This window comes from Globicephala melas, chromosome 1, assembly GCF_963455315.2.
Source record: "Globicephala melas chromosome 1, mGloMel1.2, whole genome shotgun sequence".
Classification (NCBI taxonomy): Eukaryota; Metazoa; Chordata; class Mammalia; order Artiodactyla; family Delphinidae; genus Globicephala; species Globicephala melas.
Window position 1 is genome coordinate 181285027 of NC_083314.1, and position 16201 is coordinate 181301227.

At 42.8% G+C, this 16201-nt stretch overlaps 1 protein-coding gene across 3 annotated transcripts in view; it reads left to right on the plus strand.

Moving 5' to 3' along the window:
- Window positions 1-977: 977 nt before the first annotated feature.
- The window catches only part of RERE (arginine-glutamic acid dipeptide repeats), a 429037-nt gene continuing 413813 nt past the window's right edge, over window positions 978-16201 (plus strand). For all 3 annotated transcript variants that reach the window (XM_060283498.1, XM_030879486.2, XM_060283507.1), the window contains exon 1: window positions 978-1462. The gene's annotated coding sequence lies outside the window, so the exon portion shown is untranslated. The remainder of the gene's footprint in view (window positions 1463-16201) is intronic.

Here is a 16201-nt window from a genome sequence, read left to right on the forward strand (position 1 = left end):
GCAGTGCAATCTACCAATTTCTTTTTTTCTTTAAATAAATTTATTTATTTTATTTATTTTTGGCTTAGGTTTTCATTGCTGCCCGCAGGCTTTCTCTAGTTGTGGTGAGCGGGGCTACTCTTCATTGCGGTGTGAGGGTTTCTCATTGCCGTGGCTTCTCTTGTTGAGGAGTATGGGCTCTAGACACTTGGGCTTCAGTAGTTGTGGCACGTGGTCTCAGTAGCTGTGGCCTGCGGGCTTTGGAGCGCAGGCTCAGTAGTTGTGGCATACAGGATTAGCTGTTCCCCGGCATGCGGGATCTTGCTAGACCAGGGCTAAAACCCACGTCCCCTTGCATTGGTAGGCGGATTCTTAACCACCGCGCCACCAGGGAAGCCCCTACCAATTTCTATTTTCTTTTTCTATTTAATCTTTACCATAGACTTATTTTGAAGACGTTAATATGCATCAGAATTTCGAGTCTTTGAGCGAATCGTTCGAACCCACTCCAGGTCCCCCCAGGGATATGAATCCGCATCTTAAGTGGCTGAAAAGGCAAACCGTGACCCTGGTAATAACAGGAGCACTGGGCTCCAGCCAATCCCGCCCCTGGGACCTGCCCGCTGCGCGCCGCGGCCCGGGACCCGCACAAAGACACGGCCGGCGGGGAACCCAGCCCACCGCCAGGCCACCTCCTGGAGCGCGCGCTCAAGCCGGGCCGCCGCGGAGCCAGAGCTCTGCCGCTCCCCTCCTTCTTTTCTGCTCATTTTATTAGAAAGAGGGAAAAAAAAAAAAAAAGAGAGAGAGAGAGAAAGAGGGAGAGCGAGCGAGCTCAGTCTCAAAGAAGTCCTGCCCCTTCGCCCGCCCTCCGCCTCCCATTGGCCCGGCCTCCTCATGCGTCACGCCGGGCCTCGCCAATGGTGAGGCGCGATACTGCGAGGTGGGCCGGGCCCGAGCGCGGAGTGGGCGGTGGGTCGGTACAGCAGCCCCGCCGCGGCTCGGCCACCATAGCCGAGGCGCCGCCGCTCCTACAGACGCTCGCGAGCCGTTCCCCGCGCTCGTAGCCTCCTCTTCCTCCCGCACGCCCGAAACGCTCGCCCGGCTCGGGTCTCGACCCCGCCTCCGCGCTTCTCTCCCCTCGCTCGTCTCCCACATTGTCTCTGCCTCGTTTTCTCTCCTACTTGAGGGGGAAAAAAAAATACACCATCATCCTCCGGGAGCCCCCTCGCCCTCAGAAAAACAAAACCAGACATGAGCCTTGGCTCCCGTTCCTGAAGGACTGGCCGAGCGCGGAGCCTGGTGGAGCCCGCACGAAAGGTCACGGGAGAGAAGCCCACGCAGCCCCCGGCTCTGTCCCCGCGGCCGGCCAGCCCTCGGCCCGAGCCCGGCGGCCCCAGCCCCGCGGGCCTCCCGCCCCGTCCCCCCACTTTCCCAGGAGCCGTTCGAACACACCTCCGTTGATGGTGTAGCGCGTCCGGGGGAGGTAAGTCTCCAAGTTGCCCGCGCGCGGCGTCTGCCCGCTGTTGTGGCCCCTCGTCCTGGGCGCGGGCGTGGGGCGGGCCGAGGGCTCGGCATGGAAGCCCGGGTCCCGGGTGGGGGCCGCGCACGGCCGGGGCGGGCGGGAATAAAGGGCCGGGGCCGCTTGGCCCTGTGCGGGCCAGGTAGCTGTGCCTCTCGCCCGCTGACCCCTGCTCTTTCATTGCTGCTTAGTCCTGCTCTGGTTTGACTTGTCTGAGGTTAAACTGTTTCATGTGACTAAATCATGGGCTGAACTGGGGGCCGGGGGGCGGGGAGGCGCGGAGGGAGAAGTCCAGGACAGAAACTGAATTTCTTGAATGTTTGTGGATTTGGGGGTCTTGGGGGTTAGACTTTTCTTAAAGTCTCATTTTCACGTTAGGGGAAGATACTCTCTTTGTGTTCGAAATCTCTAGTCCTTTGCTCTGTGTGGTTCTTGAATTTTAAAACCAAAAATCACTTGCGGCAGCAGAGGATTCTTACTATCATGTTTTAGTTCAGCTCTCTGAAGGAGAGTGGCTTTTATTTTTATTATTAGTAGTATATTTTTTAGGGTTTTGGAAAGAAGAAAAAGTAGTTTTACATAGATCATGTATTGGGAGGGAGAAAGTATTGCAGGTTTCCTTTGAAACTGGTTGCTTGAGAAGTTGTTGAAAGGAAAACAAAATGATTCATTGTTGAATTGTCATTTTCCTCTGCCTCTTTTCCAAGGTTTGCTTACAGTTTTTTCTGGATTACAGACTTCAAACATTGATTTAAGCAAAATGTGTCCTTGAGAAAATGGGTGCTTTAAATGTTTCAGTATGTGTTGCTATTTTAAGGTACATTTAGAAAGTAGTTTTATATGAATCCTGAAATAGTTTTCTCCAAAGCAATTTTTTAAACACAAAAAAGATAACTAGTAAAAGGGTAACTCGGTGAATTGCACAACAAACATTTTAATGTAACACAAATTAACACGTCCTATGTTTAGATTTGAAGCAGTTTCCATAATTGCTTTCCATTTAAAGAGAGACCTTTTTGTCTGGTGTACACTGGTTTCTGTAGTCTCAGTCTGTTGGGGGAGGGGAGAGAGGATGGATTTATACAATAGTAAAATCATCTTTGGGTAGCTATTTCCTTTCCTCTATTTGCTTGCTGAGTTAATTCCACCGTAAATTATGAACCAGTTTGGATTTCGATGGCCTAGGCTGGATGGGAAGCTGGCCTCCAGCTCTCCTTGTTGAGGTCGAAGGGAAAAAAGGCAGAGGCAGACACACACACACACACACACACACACACACACACATACACACACACACACACACACAAAATACCAGGCAGAGGGCTCATTGTTCTTCCATACACACATTCATTCTCTCTCTCCCATATTTGGGACTAGGTTTGCACAGACAAACACAGCTCTTTTTGGGAGAGGGGAGAGGAGATGGAGGAAGGGTGGGTGCTTTTCTTCTTCAATTTTCTTCACCCATCTTCTGTCTGGCCTTTTTTTGCAACCTTGTTGAGAGGCAGAAGAGTACGTCAGAAACTAAAGGACACTCAAAAACATGTTCAGAGACTGCTCTTTTCCATCACCCCTTCTTGCCTTTGCAGCCCTGGTTTCTACTGTTCTTTCTTTTTTGTGCATGTGAAGATAAAATCCCTCGTTATATGTCGTGGCCTTATAGTCAGCTTTCGTATTCCTCATTGCCCCTGACTTCGTTGGAGACAGTGATTTGTTTAGTTGACTGTAACTGTAGTGAATGTGACCAGGGTCGTCTTTTCTAGGTAAAACTAGATTGTCTCAGTTAAGATTATAAAGATTGTATTTGAGATTAATAGTTAGCAAAGTGTGTGTGTTTATGTTTTGACATATTGGTGGTGGTCTGTAGGTTTGATAAGACAGGTATACTGGCTGTTGAGCTCTCTGTGTTTTGTTTTGTATTGTTTTAAAAATCGGGGTTATAAGAAAAGATCTGGTTTTCTGCTTTTGGGGCTAATGTAGAGGCTTCCTGGAACGCTGGACAGGGAATAGGCTGAGAAGAGTACACCTGGGTTAGACCCAGCTCTGGGCCAAGGATGCAGGTTGGTGTGAATATTGTGGGTTGCAGAGTAGCGCCTTCTACTGGTTAATTGCCTTGAAGGATCCGGAGGAAGAGGATGGGGGAGGGGATTAACCTCTGAGGCCTAATGATTTTCTTTTGAACACCGTTGTAGTGCTTTCCTGCACATGCCACTTCCCTGAGCTACTAACACAGATGCTCTTTGACAGGCACGGCTGCACTGAGGCTTTTTACATTACTGGCTGTCTTGACATTAATTTGTTCTGTTATTAGAAGTATTTATACATTGTGACTTCCAAGGACTCTCTTTTATGAGAAATACAGTTTGCCTTGAAATATTAAAAAAGGTAAGGGGGCTTATTTGTGTTCTTGGTGTCTGAAACTCTACATACTCTAGCAGTCTTTTTATTTATTTATTTGGCTGCGCCGGATCTTAGTTGCAGCATGCAGGATCTTTAGTTGTAGCATGTGGGATCTAGTTCCCTGACCAGGGATTGAACCCAGGCCCACAGCACTGGGAACTCGGGAGTATTAGCCAGTGGACCACCAGGGAAGCCCCACACTAGCAGTCTTTAAAAAGTTTTCGGTATCATTAGTAAAAAGTCAAGTAGACCTACCCTATAGAAAAGAAAAATCCCAGCACTGGACCCAGCACTTTTCCCCCAAGATTTAATGGGGGTGGGAGGGGTGGGGGATGGAGGGGTAGGAGAGGAGCTCACTGAAATCAGCAGTTTTGCATATGTAATAGTGCTGCACTGTAGTAGTGTTTCCAAGAGTCATATAAACAAAATTAAGTCTGATAGGATAAATTGTTCTATGGACTAGAGTAAAAAAAAATAAGAGTCAAGAGAAGATGCGAAATGAGTATGTACAGATTAACACAGAAGGCCAAACTTCTGCTCAAAGGCTTCTAAACCAAGCTGTAGTTTCAGAGGTAATCTGCTTGATAAATACCTTGAAGAATTCTTATTATAATACGTCCTACCCATCTCAACTGTTTTAAGCGTAATGAACTGTTAGAGAGGTTTGCAGTGGCAAGGGGGATTCAGTGTAGAATAAACATCTTCTGTTCCAGACTGGCTGCTCTTAGGAATGTGATTTCTGATTCACTTTGCTTTCAAGGCTTAGAGTGTAATCTCTAAAGCTGTGGATCTTTTACAATGAAATGTGAACAGGTCAAATGTATTATTTATTCAGCAAGAGTAGAGTCAGGTAATTTCAATCCCCTATAGTCTCTGCCAATGTTTTGTTACAAGGTAACTAGAATAACTGAGAACCAATTCACAACAAGAAGGTAACCTAAATCAAGAAATAAATGCACCAGTTACTTTTTCAACTTTGACTTAATGGTTAGTCATAAAGTTTTTAAAAAGTGAGACAGTAATCATTGTCAGGTCCTGCAACAATTATATGTAATATTGAACAGAAATATGCCAGGTGCTGTAAACACACACACACAAATATGGCTTGTGCCCTTCTAAAAACCAGTGTATGTTGAATATTATTATGGATTTAGTAAGCACCCCTTGCTTTTAAAATTAGTTTTGACTCTCTAACATCTTGTTCAAATCTCAGTAATGAAAATTTACGTAGTAAAATCAGTCGTATATACCAAGTTCTTTGGGGAATTTTGTGGTTTTCTCCTAACTGCTTTTGGCAGCTTCTTTTGTAGTTGATTTAAAGGTTAAGATAGCAGAGAATTCAGGTGTTTGAGTCATTAGTGTAGCACAGCTGTGAACTTCATTACACACACACACATACACACACCCTGAAACAATACACTATTGTCTGAGATAATCAGTTTCTGATAATGTGCTCTAGTTCGTTGTAGGGTTTTTCAACAACCAAGAATTTCTCTTAAATCATAGTTAAGTAATTGTTAATAATTAATATCTTGGTAATTATTCCAGATTTGTAGCTCTACTTGTCCTAAGTGTGATTTTGGTGAGCCTGTTGGCTTGTGCTTAGTTTCTTGTCTAAGAGAGTGCTAGTGTTTTTTAAATAATGAGGAGAAAATGGTTAGGATTGCTTAAGACAGTGAACATTTGACCACAAATAACTCAAATATGCTGAAATACGAAATCTATTTTCTAGATTGGATTTTGTTTGGAATTGTGATTTGTATAACTTGTTGGTTTGGCAAGCAATGCAAGATGTAATATGTGTCTGTACGTTAGGTAACAAGGTCAGTAGGACTGCTAATACTGTATGAGGTTTTTTGGTAAGGTGACCTGTTTGTGCTAGTGTAAAATTGTTGTTTTTATTTGGTAAAATTTGCCAGTATGTCAGCAACATACTTAACTGTGGACTATTTCTTTATGTGGTTACGTTACAAAATGATAAGACTTCTAATTCATAGATCACTTGGTATTTGAGGAATTCTTACAGCCTATTTGTCTTGGGCTTTTGCAACAGAAGTTGAGGCTACGGGTCATATCCTGATTTTAAACTAGTTATATACATGTGACTTGTGAGGGTTTTGTACGAGGAGCAGAGAGTCTTCCAAGTCATTCTCACATATTGGGAAAAAGTGGAACAGAAATTTAAACTTCGAGAGGCCTCACGGAAGCACCACAGGTTCAGACGGGTCTTGTGGATGCCAGAATGCTGTTAGGGGTATGGACGCTGCCCAGCTTTAGTGACCCGATTACCGCGTTGCCGCCTCAGTGGGAAGCGTTTGTTACCGTATACCCTAGCGCCGGGGCAGTGTATGGATGTCCAGACTGTGTGTAGCATAAGGACACCATTCATAAGGGCACAGTGTTTGTGCTGTGGGCCTGGACTAACCTTAAGGAGAACTCGTGAGCAAGCATGGCCGTGCAACATCTCTAGGCAGAGTGTTGGAGCAGCACGGGAGAGCCCCTCCTGCAGAGACCCATTCCAGCACCCATGGCCATGGCCACGGCCACGCTCAGCAGAGACACCTACAGGTGTCCACTGGCTCCCAGAGGTCTGATTCCTGATGCCCTGACTTCTTTGGGGGGTGGGGAGCAGGAGGCGGGTGGAGTTGCCGTGGCACTTAGTGTGTGGCGTGAACACAACTGAGGAGGGTGAGCCAGCTGGAGTGTGGGCATGTGTCTGCATGTATGAATTCAGAGAAGCTGCCTGGGAGGCTCTGGAAACCTCTTCCTTCCTGGGCAGAACCTGGCTACTCTGGGGAAGTGTATCGACGCTAAAACAGCTTGGCTTGATTCCTCATGGGGTGGGTAGACTCTGGCCACTGATTTGAAAACGTATTTGGTGTATGAAAACATCACTCAGGTGGATTTAAACTAGATGCTTCTGGGACTTCCCTGGTGGCACAGTGGTTTGGAGTCCACCTGCCAATGCAGGGGACACTGGTTCGATCTCTGGTCCAGGAAGATTCCGCATGCCACAGAGCAACTAAGCCTGCGAGCCACAACTGCTGAGCCCTTGTGCTGCAACTGCTGAAGCCTGCACGCCTAGAGCCCACGCTCTGCAGCAGGAGAGGCCACCGCAGTGAGAAACCTGTGCACCGCAGGGAAGAAGTGGCCCCTGCTTGCTGCAACTGGAGAAAGCCCGTGCGCAGCAACGAAACCCAATGCAGCCAAAAACAATAAATAAATAAAAATAAATACATTTAAAAAAAGAGAAAAAATTAAAAAAAAATAAACTAGATGCTCCTTATTAAAGACAGAGCCTGTGTTCCTCCTGCCCATTCACTCCTCTTTCCCGTCCCTCTCCCTTTCTGGGTGGGTCATTGAATGTGACTGAAGGGGCATCACCTGGCTGAGATCCTGCTGTCTCTGGCAGGGCCATCACATAAGGTTGTTCAGGGTGAACAATAATAACTTAAATTTCTTATTGAAGAAAGGTGTTCTTTTCCTGCACAAGGCACTAAACAGCCAGAGCTTGCCCACCTAATCTTCTACTCTTCACTCAACTGCTTTATCTCTGGTTTCTTTGTGTCTTTGTCCCTCTGCTTCCACTTCCACTAAGGACACTTTTTTTTTTTTTTGGTACACGGGCCTCTCACTGTTGTGGCCTCTCCTGTTGCGGAGCACAGGCTCCAGACGCGCAGGCTCAGCGGCCATGGCTCACGGGCCCAGCCGCTCCGCGGCATGTGGGATCTTCCCGGACCGGGGCACGAACCCGCGTCCCCTGCATCGGCAGGCGGACTCTCAACCACTGCGCCTCAAGGGAAGCCCAGGACTCTTAATATATTTAACATTTCCCAAGAAAGAAGATCTGATAGGTTGTTAGTTATCATCACTGTTGGTAAAGGGTTTGGGATCAGACCGCCTCTTAAGCTACCTGCCTACCTTCTAGATGGCGGGGTGCTCACACCAGCTCTCATGAGGTGCACAGTAGGAGCTGAGGGGATGGAAGGCATTCTGAGCCATGGCCTATGGAAAGGAAATTTATTTTCTTCTTTTCTATCCTATCACGTTTTTTCCATCTTCATTTTCCCTGACATCTGGTGCAGCTGTTGTTGCTTTTGATAGCTTATCTAAGTTTATTTTCCTTTAAGAAACTGTACGTAATCATCAGTGGTAGTCAGTTATGTTCTCTTTTTTAGGTGAGGTCATTTTTTTGCATTTGTCTTGTTTTATTTCCTATGAATCTCCTCATCTACTTGTCTACCTACCTGCTTACCCAATTTGGTGTTTCCCAAACTATATTCATGGCATACTAAAATGCTGCAAGTATTTTAACTGTTCTAAGGTCAAATAAATTTATAATGCATATTAGCACCCTAAAGCCTTAAAAACTTAGGACTGTGGTATGTAGAGGGTTTTTGTTTGTTTGTTTTTCCCTTCCCCAAAGAATACCTGTGATGTTTTAATGAGAACCACTATTCTGTAGAACAGTTTGAGAAACACATGTGAAGCTAATCCTTTCTTAATCAAGTGGCTTGTCCTTTTTTCCTTAATAATGAAGAAGTCAGTTCTGGGTGTTACTGTTATAGTGCTTTGCCACTCTCTACTGTTTTTCTTTAAGCAAGTTTTCCACGTTAGTCTTTCCAAGGGTACAACATAACTACTATTTGCACCTTATACATTTGTCATTCTGGAGTTACTTTTGATTGTTGCATCTGTTATCCCTCATTCCATCTTGTAATCAGGTCAAATCAATATTTTTCTTTTTTACCCTGCTCCAGTAGCTATACTCTTATTCAAGATATAATCACTTCATTTTTGGATAACTGCAGTCAATTGTATAAGCACTAGTCTTTTTACAAATAATAAACAAAAACAGGTACTTAACTATGCAGTTCACTGAAGTAAGCCTTATAGGCATGTAAAGATGAAGAGAGCAGCCTTCTAGAAATTTTCTCTATACTGGCCATCGGTGTACATTTAACTGTTAGAAGATAAAGTTAAGTGTTTTAGGGGATAAACAACAAGGTTCTACTGTATAGCACAGGGAACTATATTCAGTACCCTGTGATAAGCCATAATCGAAAAGAATGTGAAAAAGAATATATATAAATGTATAATGGAATCACTTTGCTGTACAACAGAAATTAACACAACATTGTAAATCAACCATACTTCAATAAAATTAAAAAAAAGGTATTTTAGAGACACAAAATATTCTGGGGTTGTATTAGTTATGTATTGCAGCATAACAAATTACCTCAAAACTTGGTGACAGCACAGTAAAATTCATTATCTCACAGTTTCTGTGGTCAGTAGTCTGGGAGTGGCCTAGTTGAGTGGTTCTGGCTCAGAGGTCTCTCCTGAGGTTGCAGTTAGGATGCAGCTGGAGCTGCCATCATCTGAAGGCTTGATCGGGGCTGGAGGCTCCGCTTCCAGGTGACTCACTCACTGGGCTGTGGGAAGAAAGGCCTCTGCAAGAAGCCTTGGTTGCTTGCCACATAGACCTTTCCATATGGTTACCTGTATGACCTCATTACATGGCATTTGGCTTCCCCCAGAATGAGAGGAGGGAGGGGAAAGAGAGAAAGCGAGGAGGAAGTTTTTTATGGCTTCGTCTCAGAAGTCACACACTGTCTCTTCCATCACTTCCATTAGTTAGAATCAGGTCACTAAGTCCAGCCCACAGGCAAAGAGAAGGGAGTTAAGATGCAGCTCTTGAAGGGAGGAGTATCAAAGAATTTGTAGATTTTAAAACTACTACAGGGGGGGCTTCCCTGGTGCCTCAGTGGTTAAGAATACACCTGCCAATGCAGGGGACACGGGTTTGAGCCCTGGTCTGGGAAGATCCCACATGCCACGGAGCAGCTAAGCCTGCGTGCCACAACTACTGAAGCCTGCACGCCACAACTACTGAAGCCCTTGTGCCTATAGCCCGTGTTCCACAACAAGAGAAGCCACCGCAATGAGAAGCCCATGCACTGCACCGAAGAGTAGCCCCCGCTCACTGCAACTAGAGAAAGCCCACGTGCAGCAACGAAGACACAATGCAGCCAAAAATAAATAAATAAATAGATTAAGAAGAAAAGCTATCACGGATTCAAAGGAGAGAGATAGAGAAGATTAAAAAAAGCCTTCCCCTTTGATTAGTTATCTTCAAGCAGTGCTTTACTTTAACTAGCAGGTAGTTGCTGGTTCTAAGAGGAGAGAGATGTGACCATAACCTCACATTATTCATCTTCTCTCTCTGCCTTTGTTGAGATATCATTTATTTCCTACCTTCTTTCTGTTGTTGTTCCATCAGATTTCATCTATTTCAGTTAAAACTGTGCTTAGGACACACTACCTTAAGTTGTTTTGGTTTGGCTACTCATATTTCCTAGCAATTAAGTACCTTCAGTTCTTTAACCTTTTCACTCATTTTATCACTTCATATCTTGTATCAATGTTTATTCTTTGCATTTGTATCTTATTGTTAATCATGTTCTTTCCATTAGATTGTAAACCCCTTGTAAGCAGAAAGCTTTCCTGTAACTATACCAGTATGTATGCTCACATGTAGAATGGGATGTATTCTAAAAGACACATTTCATGGTGTCTTAAGATGCCATCAGTAATAAGATGCACCATATTTTATGTACCACTAAGAAATAAAATGCTGCCAATTAAACTATGTGAGACCTGTCCCAGTTCTCCTGACTTACAAATGTGAAACATCGTGTGCCTTAGAATCATTGAAATTTGGCCATCTATTTAGGCTGTCTTTCTTTTCACAACTCTGTATTCCTTGGAGGTCATTTCTGAAGGTAGATTTTAGAGCAGATTATTCCCTCCCGTTGAAACAGTGTTGTGGGTGGTGTCCCGTCTAACGTGCTGCGCCCAACAGTGTATTGAAAGCAGGTGCTTCCATAACCCATAGTCGTTGTAGTTCTAGTTCCCAGAGTAGGTATACCTATTACATATTTTGATTTATAATTTACTGTGTGTTTTATATGTATGTAATACAAAAATACCGGCTTACTGCATCATCAGTTTGACTTAAAATGTCAACTTTATTTTAAATATTGGTGTTCCGCATGGTTCTGTCCATTAACTCCTCCCTCAGCGCTGTCTTCCAGAGTGACCTCATTCCACCTAGTGCTTCTAACCTGCAAGTTTATAAATACAGCCCTGATCTCTCTTCTGAGATCTAGACCCATGTTGCCCTCTGTCTCCTCGGATGTCTTCTGGGCACCGAGCCTCAAAATTTACCAATCTGTATTTGTCCACCCAAAACTATTATACTATTGTAGCAAAGTAGTTAAGAGCTCTAGACTCAATTTCCAGCTTTCTGCTTATTAACTCTGACTTTAGGCAAGTTACTTACTTTCTGTGGCTCAGTTTCCTCATCTGCAATGTAGGGGTAATAATAGTACTCATAAATTTGTTGTGAGGACCAGTGTAATTAATACATATAAAGTGCTTAAAATGTCTCTGGTAAATAATAAGTGCTCAATGTTAGCCTAATTTTTAAAATTATTCCTGTATCATTGTCATCCATAGATCTAGCTTTCCACTATGTCCTGTTTCTTTATCTGCAACACTCAACAACTACGAGATATGTAGGAGCAATGGGTCAACTCTAGAGGGTTCAAATAAATTCTAAGTCAGCAACATAAAGTTTTTACTATTCCTTGAATATAGGAAATGCTACAGAACAGTACATGATTAAATGTAAAGTGAATGACATAGACCAGAAAGTATTGGTGAGGTTTGGGGGTGTTAATGAATAATCAGACATCATAACTTAGCTGTACCTCTTCCTTGTGATGTTCCTAAAGGAGATTTATGTACGTAGAATAATGGCAAGTGGGAAATTCAAAGTATTATTTTATTATTAATTGGGCTTTTGGCCAAAATACCAACACAGAGCTGTCTAATAAACTGGGTTGGGGTGTGTATTGCTTAAACTTAAAGCCTAGGCACCTCCCTTCGTCCTAAATCTCGCCGACTCACTCCTCTGGCTGGCCACTGTACCAAAGACCCAAACGTTAGTCTCCTAGAGCGTGTGTGTGAGAAACGAGCAGGAGCATGATGGCCATCCCTGAGCATATATGTGTGTAACTTTCAATCTGCAATTAATATTCGAATTTATAAACAAGTCCAGTCAGTGTTGTGGACTGTGACCCCATCAGATTAATACTCCCTCCTCTTAGAGAGGTTCAGGAAGGTAGGATATGGAGAGAGAGAGGCGCGTCTTGTTGGTCCACCTTCAGCTCTCTAGTGAGCTTGGTTTAACGGCCTGTGAGAAATAACCAAAAACAGTTGGCTATAGGTCTAGCAGCCCTACATTCTGACTTTTTTTTAGATCAGCCCCTGGGACCTGGGGGGAGGTGCAAAGTATTTTTCAAATTTAAGGATAAGGTTACTCTCTGAGATGAAATTAATGAGAAATGTCATGTGATAAATAAGATTTGCCATTTGGAAAAGTGGCCCACCGTTAATGATAGCTACTGTGGCATTTCGGTAATGTGCTGATTTTAATTTTGGAAATGGGAGTGTAATCTTTGAGGAATATGATTATATATAATTATGTTAACAGAGCAGAACTGACGCCTAATCATATTATACTCAGTCTGAAACAAGACTATGACGACAGATGGGGGATGATTAACTTGGAGGTTAGAAAAGAGGCACCTGGAGTGCGCCTTCAGATTTTGCAATCTCAGGTACATTGTTCAGGTAAACTCCAGGAGGGCAGAGCTCAGTGTTCCTTGCATCTAGCATGTGAGGAACGCCGTAGGTTTTCATTCACTTGTTGAATGACTGAATGAATAATTTTATTGTGTAATATTATTGATGTTGATGATAAAGGAGATTTGGCTTAATCTCTTAACCCCAAGACATATTCAGGAAGCTGATTTCTGGACAAATTCTTGATAATGACATTAAAAAATAAATTTATTTATTTATTTTTGGCTGTGTTGGGTCTTCGTTGCTGTGCACAAGCTTTCTCTAGTTGTGGCGAGCGGGGGGCTACTCTTTGTTGTGGTGCACAGGCTTCTCATCACGGTGGCTTCTCTTGTTGCGGAGCACGGGCTCTAGGTGTGCGGGCTTCGGTAGTTGTGGCATGGGGGCTCAGCAGTTGTGGCTCGCGGGCTCCAGAGCACAGGCTCAGTAGTTGTGGTGCACGGGCTTAGTGGCTCCATGGCATGTGGGATCTTCCCAGACCAGGGCTCGAACCTGTATCCGCTGCATTGGCAGGCAGATTCTTAACCACTGCGTCACCAGGGAAGCCCAAACATTTGATTCTTATCATTTATAAATTAGAAAACTGTGCAGACATCTTTTAGCTATTAATATGATATTGAGAAATGCTTTTATAAACAGTTTATTAATATTCTTTAAGATATCTAGCTTTATAAAACATCTGCATTTTTCTTTAGTATTTTATCTGTAATGGCTTAGCACCTTTTTCATAGCTTAGTGAGAATTTTATTTTATTTATTTTATTTTTTGTTTTTGTGGTACGTGGGCCTCTCACTGTTGTGGCCTCTCCCGTTGCAGAGCACAGGCTCTGGACGCGCAGGCTCAGCGGCCATGGCTCACGGGCCCAGCCGCTCCGCGGCATGTGGGATCTTCCCGACCGGAACATGAACCCGTGTCCCCTGCATCGGCAGGCGGACTCTCAACCACTGCGCCACCAGGGAAGCCCTTAGTGAGAATTTTACAGTCTTTATGGAATCCTTAAGCAGTTTTTACATTATGAAAAAACTCTAATAACTTGGTTTATCGGTATGCTTGAAACAGTCTATAAGTTTCTTGTTAATGAACAATGACTTTTCTTCTCACAACTCGGGAGAAATTTAATTTTGTAAGTCATAGGACACAGTTTATCTTTCTGTCGGTTGTCGTATTTTCTTTGCCACAGCATACATGTACACAGTGTGCAGTTGTATAATTGACATACCAGTTACTTCTGTCAACTTAGACCCAAAGTTATGAATGTGTCATAAAGTTATAGTGTCCAAGAACTTCTTAAAACCCTGTGTTAAGAAATTGATCATAGTGATTGCCTTTTAAGGAGGCATGGTAGGGCACTGGGGAGGGAGATGGAGAGAGAGGGAGCCTTACTTTTCATACTCCTACTGTTTGTCATGTATAAATATGACATAAATACGTAAGAAAAAGCTGTGCTTTTTATTTTTAGATTCTTGCCATGCTTTTGTTATTAGATGCTATAGTAACACATCAGGTTAATTTATGTATGAACTGGGGTATACACAATGATGTATACACCAGTTGTGTGCCTTTGAAGAATTTTCTCACCAATGAGAATAAGACATGTACACAGTGGAGTACTAGGTAGAGGAAAGTACCTCAAGGTGTTGGTGCTGTGGTTTAAGAAAGAGAATAAGCTCTGGCTGGAGGCCTTAGGGAAGATGTGGTGTAGGAGGAGGTGTTTAACCTGTGTTTTGAAGGATTGGCAGGATTTGGACATGTGATAAGTAGCTAAGAGGATTTCAGGCAGGAAATGTCATGGAGCAAAGGCACAAAGTCTGGAAAACATGGGAAATGGTACATTTGCTGCTTCTATGATGAGGATTATTAAATTGTGTTTCAGTTTCCTTTTTTTAAAAAAAGTCTTTAAAAATGTTCTGTAGCAGGTGCAGGCAGACGTAGTTCTTTCAACTCAGGTAATTTATGTTTGAAGCTGTTGCTGGTAGCAGTTCCAACCAGATCGCAGGAGCATTTTGGAGGAGGAGTCCTTTGGGCTGATTTCTCTAAGGAAGAACAGACTGGTTCGGCTGGAACAGTAGAGCACTGGAAAGACAGGGGTCATTGCATGGGGAGACTTAACACCAGGGTGAGACTATTTGAGAGCCTGATGCATTGTAATTAAATATAAGTTGTAATTATAAAATTAATGTATACTCATTATAATTGATTCATACAGTTCAAGAAGAGTAGTGCCCACTCCCCCAATATTCTTCTAGACATTTCCTATGCATATATAAGCACATGTATGTGCTATACATACTATCTTGAATTTTGCTTTTTACTTAATACTCCAGTCACACATTTTTCAAGTCAATTGTAATTATACCTCGTCTTTCTTTTAAAAAAAAATCTGCATAGTGGGGCATTGTGTGGATGCATACTTTAATTTCCTGTTGATGGACACTTAGATTGAGTCTGGCTTTTTTGTTAATCCTTGTACCTGTACAATTGCATAGGTGTATCTGTAGGGTAAATTTTTAGGAGTGGAATTGCTGCAGCAATAGGTGTGTGCATTTTAAATTTTCAGAGCTGTGAATAAATTGCCCTCCAAGATGTGCCAGTGTACACAGAGTGTTTTAGGGTTTAGATTTCCTTATCTGTTCTTGATCTTTGGTAATCTGATAGGTGAAAAATGTACAATATTTTATTTTAATTTGCATCTTAGACCATGAATGAAGTTAATGATCTTTTTGTATATCAGAATTTTAAAATACACATTTTTGTTGTCTCTCAGTAGTAGAGCTGGATGGTTTATGTTATATGGATCACTTCTTTCCAAGTACCATTTATTTGTTTATTTAAAAAATAACTTTACTGAGATATAATTCACATACTGTAAAATTTACCCTTTTAAAGTATACATTTTGTGGGTTTTACTCATTTGTTTAAAAATTGAGTGCCAACCATTGCTTTATTATTTGTAGTAAATAACTATCAAGCTGAACTTGAGGTCCTCTCTTTCCAAGCTCATCGGCATATTAGGCCCAAAACAGGAAATGGGAAATGCAACTTTTCTTGTTATTTTTCCAGTGTATAGGCCTCTCTTACCTGAGAGTACAGTTGGGCTAGCTGGGTTCCAAATGGAATTATGCATGACAACTGCTTTGGAATCTCAGTGCTTTGGTACTGGATGGGGAGTGATTTCTTTTAAATAACTTGTAGTTGAAACTGATTTCCAACTGCTAAAGGTGACACAAACTTTTCGACTTTTTCTGAAATTAAAAAAAAATATGAAATCTGAAGTGTAAAAGCTTTTGAGGTAAAAAGATTTAAAAAATATGGTAAGTGTTTAAAATTAGTAAGTCAGTTTTTTTACGTGGGTGAGTCAACTCCTTTGTAGTTACTATAGTCATTTTTTATTTCAGAGGTTTCTTATTATATACTAAAGTGTGTGTGTGTGATGAGATGATTACATGGCTTCACTTTAAGAACAATGGTGATCTGGCTTGTGTGTGTTTCTGTTATGTTTCACAGGTATTTTCTTGTGGAGAAAAGCGTGCTGGCAACTGTCAGACTGATTTTTTGACCAAAATCTTTCTGTCCTCTAGCATTGACTCCCATCTA